The 5,240-nt window shown below is 45.4% G+C and overlaps 2 non-coding genes across 2 annotated transcripts; both read right to left on the reverse strand.

Moving 5' to 3' along the window:
* Positions 1-2,046: 2,046 nt before the first annotated feature.
* Positions 2,047-2,124, reverse strand: trnas-aga (transfer RNA serine (anticodon AGA)). Its single transcript has one exon. It is a non-coding gene; the product is annotated as a tRNA-Ser (tRNA).
* A 2,815-nt stretch (positions 2,125-4,939) lies between these two features.
* trnag-ucc (transfer RNA glycine (anticodon UCC)) lies at positions 4,940-5,011 on the reverse strand. The gene has a single exon. It is a non-coding gene; the product is annotated as a tRNA-Gly (tRNA).
* Between the last annotated feature and the right edge of the window lie 229 nt (positions 5,012-5,240).

The following is a 5,240-nucleotide window of genomic DNA, read 5'->3' on the forward strand; positions in this document are numbered from 1 at the left end:
TTAAGATGTATTCATGTAATGTATGTGCAGAAACAGTTAAATCTGTTAAAGCATTTGTTCTCCATTGCAAACTGCATAGCGAGAAAACATAAAAATTGTTTGTGAAACAGGTAATGAAGATGCTCAGAGTGCTACAAGTGCTACCACACAAGAATCCAGTGTGCCAGATGCAGAAGACACAGTCACAGGCGGACCAAAAGAGGCTGAGATGGAGGCTGTGCCAGTAACAACCTGCCTTATTGTGTGTGGTATGTCTGAACCAAGTTTACAATGTAGTTAAATGGTTGACACAGATGCACAGATCTGTAATATATATTTGTTAATGTTGTTTATTCTCAGGGTCCTCTTGCTTCACTGCTGACTGCTTCATGTTGAGCATTGATCAGAAGATTGTCAACGACCACATCACTGCCTTCCCCTGTGCCATCTGCCTCATGTTTAGCAGTTACTATTGCTTCAATATACACTACCCAGTGGGACTGCGATCAACACTAGAGTTCCTCCGGAGGTAAAACATACATACATACATACATACATACATACATGACAGACAGACAGACAGACAGACAGACAGACAGACTATATTGACCAGCAAGATAAAGAAAATATTCACCATATAGATTCTAATGTTATTACATACAGAAATACAATAAATACAAAAGACAATTGAAATAAAAATAAAAATTGTGCCAAATATAAATGTACATAATTGAAACAGTGCCAATACAAACATCCTCTCTGCCACAGAGTCCAGCTCTGTGTCCACCACAAAGCTGGATCTTGTGGTATCTTTCTGTTAAGATATTTAAAAACATAACATATTAGACCCTGTAATATTTATCCATTCTTCTTTCCTTCAAGGTGTTTCTTTTCAATAAATCTGGAGAGAGGAACGAAAGTTGAGCACAGCAAAAGGAGGATGTATTTGCTGTGAACCCAGGAGTCCTCACACTCATCGCTGACCTTGCAGACCATGAGTGGACTTGAGTGGACCATACTTCATGAGTCATGTGATGTGAAGTATAATGTTGTTGTAATGTTGCAGTATGTATGAGTGTACACAGTGTAAGATGTGTACATTTTTTCCATCTTCATGTACAACCTTGCAAATGAGGTGAGGTGGTTGTTTATGTTGGAGACTTTTTTATATGTGTGTATATATAAATAGCAGATAACACTGATAACACAAACAAAAAGCAAGGTTCTGGTTTTATGCTGCACCACTGTCACGGCTTAATGAACCTGTGGTGATTTTACTGTTACAAGTTAAAAGATCTGAACAGCAAGAACAGTCAGTAGCATATTAGCTTTTACTTATAATTTCAGAAAAGATACAGTGCTGCCCACATCTGTTAGAAAGTTTCTTATTACTGTGGCATTTATGTCAATTTTCATGTACATGTTCTGTGTATTCATGTGTACACAGTGTTGTGATAAGTTTGTACAGCCTCACATGGTGTTCATTAAATGAGAAACATTACAATGAAAAAGTTTGTTTTTGGATGTACCAACGTGCTTAGTTTGCCCAGGTTTTACACATTAGACAAAAATTGTAAATTAATTGTTTTTTCTGCTCTAAATCGTGACAATTTTACCACGGTAAATTTGCCACATTTAAATTTACAGTTAATCCTTTGTAATTTCATGGCACAAACTGCTGGATTTTCCTTTAATGTTTTAATGATTAATTTTTAAGCAAAACAAGTTTTTTTCAGTGGATAAAACCTTAGGTTTTACAGAAACATTTGGATTCCAAATACAATAATTAACCGTAAAAATCAGAAATGCGGGGCTCTTTTGACAAGTTAGTTTTTTCAGCAGTGTAGACCACGACAGAAAAAACGGTCAAACAAACTTCGAAAAAGGTCTCCAAGACGCAGATTGGACATGCTGCTTTGACATACATCAGAAGACGTCGTTGGCAAACATGCACACAACACAATGCTTTGTGACAAGCACCTGCAAATAGCCACTGACTCTCCCGCATTGTTTGCTCACGTTCAGAGTCCCTCTGGCTTGCTGTGGGCTGTGTTTAAAACATCCAGACGTTGTCGGCAGGATTCGAACCTGCGCGGGAGACCCCATGGATTTCTAGTCCATCGCCTAACCACTCGGCCACGCAACCACTCCGAACGGCTGTCTGGTTGGCTTAGAAAATGGACAGTATCACCCCTATTGCACACGACGATTGTCTCTCTTTTACCAACCAGAATATTCACCAGTTCCCTTGCTGGGGGCCACATTTCTGTTGGGTGTCGGTGTGTTTCTCATACTCTGCGCGCCCTCCTCAGCTCAACAACGGTTTTGTAATCAGTCCTATAGCTGACAAAATGATATACGCTGTAGTCACGCCCTTTGTTGTCATCCAGCCGTGAACAAAGGAGGCTGGACTCCTAATTTAGGAAGAACAGTCCTCTTTTGTTTCTGACTTTAGTTTACACGAGCACTGCGAGGAAGCAGCATTATGGGGGTGGGGGCCGAGGCGAGCAAGGCACGGCAGTTGAGGTCACGCAGGACAGGTGAGCAAGTGAGGTTGCTGTGAGACGTCCAGCGGACTCAAACTTGTCCGCGTACAATCCGTCTCTCTGAATGGGGTACACTGAGAGACACCAACGCAAGTGAACTATAAATCCTGATGGAGGTGCCGGGGATTGAACCCGGGGCCTCATACATTGCAAAGCAAGCGCTCTCCCACTGAGCTACATCCCCCGCTTGGCTGCTTTGATACATCGGAGACGCGGGCAAACAGGTGCACAACAGATTGCGTGTAGTTTAACTGCCTGCCAGCTAATTAGCAAGAGTGTCACTGACTATAGAACCTTTGAACAACTCAACAGAGCAGAGGTGTATACTAAGACATCAGTCAATCTGTGCTGGAGAAAACTATCTCCAGAATTTCGCACAGTGGAGTCAAGGGCAGAGGAATTTCCGTTTTCACTTACTCTCCCCACGCACGGGCCTCTAATGACGACCAACGAGTTCCATGCATTTCGTGTGACCATGGGAGTCGTCAGGGGGACATAATCTGATGTCTGAGTTGAGAAATAGTTGTTGATGGAGCTTCATCGAATAGAGACAGCTGGGTTTTTTGCGGGCCATCTCTCGAGACCAAAGGGTGTCACGGGAGTCGCCAGGTGGACATGGAACGAGGTGTAAAATGTGCTGTGAAACGGAGCGTATATCGAGCCCGAGTCCCACAAAAGCAATTGTCGTGTCCTGTACGCTGGCCAAGAAGAAGATGAGTCCAGCTGCGATGGCCGGGAATCGAACCCGGGTCAACCTGCTTGGAAAGCAGCTATGCTCACCACTATACCACCTCGCTGATCAGATAAACGGAAAAACTATGACACTGCCGACTCAGCGGTTTGTGTCAGGAAGTTCACCACGTAGATATTGGAGGAAAAACGGGCCACCAGGGGCAGGAGAGTGGGAAACGCCGTGGTGGAAAGCGCTGTCTGCTCGTGGTAACCAGCCGTAACGTTGTTACTGACATTTACTTCAAACCGTTTTTATGCATGCAACCCCCACTTCATTGAGTAGAGGTAAGCTCGGTTTTGACGTGATTTCAAACCTGCGCAGGTTGCCCAGTGCCATGGTAATGCTTTGTTGACAAAGCCACCTCAAATAGCCCACTGACTCCTCCCGCATTGTTTGCTCACGTTCAGAGTCCCTCTGCGCTTGCTGTGGGGTGTGTTTAAAACATCCAGACGTTGTCGGCAGGATTCAAACCTTCGCGGGGGAGACCCCAATGGATTTCTAGTCCCATCCCTACCACTCGGCCGACACCACTCTGAACGTCTGTCTGGTTGGCTTAGAAAATGGGGACCATATCACCCCCTATTCACACGAAAACGATGTCTCTCTTTTACTACCCAGAAATATTCCACCCGAGTTTCCATTGCTGGGGGCCACATTTTGTTGGGGTGCGGTGTGTTTCTCTACTCTGCCCCCTCTCAGCTCAACACGTTTTGGAATTCAGTTCCTTAGAGCATGAAAACAAAATGATATACACTGTAGTCAGGCCTTTGTTGTCATCCAAGCCGTGAACAAAAGGAGGCTTGGGACTTCCTAATTTAGGAAGAACAGTCCTCTTTTGTTTCTGACTTTAGTTTACACGAGAACTGCGAGGAAGCAGCATTATGGGGGTGGGGGCAGAGGCGAGCAACGGCACGGCAGTTGAGGTCACGCAGGACAGGTGAGCAAGTGAGGTTGCTGTGAGACGTCCAGCGGACTCAAACTTGCCGCTTACAATCCTTGCTTGAATGGGGCTAACTGAGATACACCACGCAGTGCACATAAATCCTGATGGAGATTGCCGGGGGATTGAACCCCGGGGCCCATACATGCAAAAGCCATGCGCTCTCCCCTGAAAACCTACATCCCCCGCGTGTGCTGCTTTGAAACATCGGAGACGCGTGGTGGCAAACATTTGCACCAACAGATTGAGTTTGTTGTAGTTTAACTTGCCTGCAGCTTAATTAGCAAAGAGTGGTCACTGACTATAGAACCTTTGAACAACTCACACAGAGCAAGGTGTATACTAAGACATCAGTCAATCTGTGCTGGAGAAAACTCTATCCAGAATTTCGCAAGTGGAGTCAAGGGCAGAGGAATTTCCGTTTTCAACTACTCATCCCCACTTCAACGGGCCTCTAATGATGACCAACGAGTTCCAGCATTTCAACAGTGTGACCATGGGAGTCGTCGGGGACACAATCTGATGTTCTGAGTTGAGAAATAGTGTTGATGGAGCTTCATCGAATAGAGACCAGCTGGGTTTTTTCAGGCCTCTTCTCGAGACAAAAGGGTGGTCACGGGAGTCGCCAGGTGACTGGAACGAGGTGTAAATTGCTGTGAAACCGGCGTATATCAGCCCGAGTCCCACAAAAGCAATGTACGTGTCCTGTAAACGCTGGCCAAGAAGAAGATCGAGTCCAGCTGCGATGGCCGGGAATCGAACCCCGGTCAACTGCTTGGAAGGCAGCTATGCTCACCACTATACCACCATCACTGCGGAAAAGGAAAAAATGACACTGCAGACTCAGCGGTTTGTGTCAGGAGTTCCACCGTAGATACGGGAGGAAAAAGGGCTCACGGGCAGGAAGAGTGGGAAAGCTGGTGTGAAACGCTGTCTGCTTGTGGTAACCAGCAGTAACGTTGGTACTGACTTTATCAACCGTTTCTATGCAGTGCAACCCCACTTCATTGAGTGAGGAAGCTCGGTTTTGACGTGATTCAAA

This window comes from Larimichthys crocea, unplaced genomic scaffold (genome assembly GCF_000972845.2).
Source record: "Larimichthys crocea isolate SSNF unplaced genomic scaffold, L_crocea_2.0 scaffold68349, whole genome shotgun sequence".
NCBI classification, from domain to species: domain Eukaryota; kingdom Metazoa; phylum Chordata; class Actinopteri; family Sciaenidae; genus Larimichthys; species Larimichthys crocea.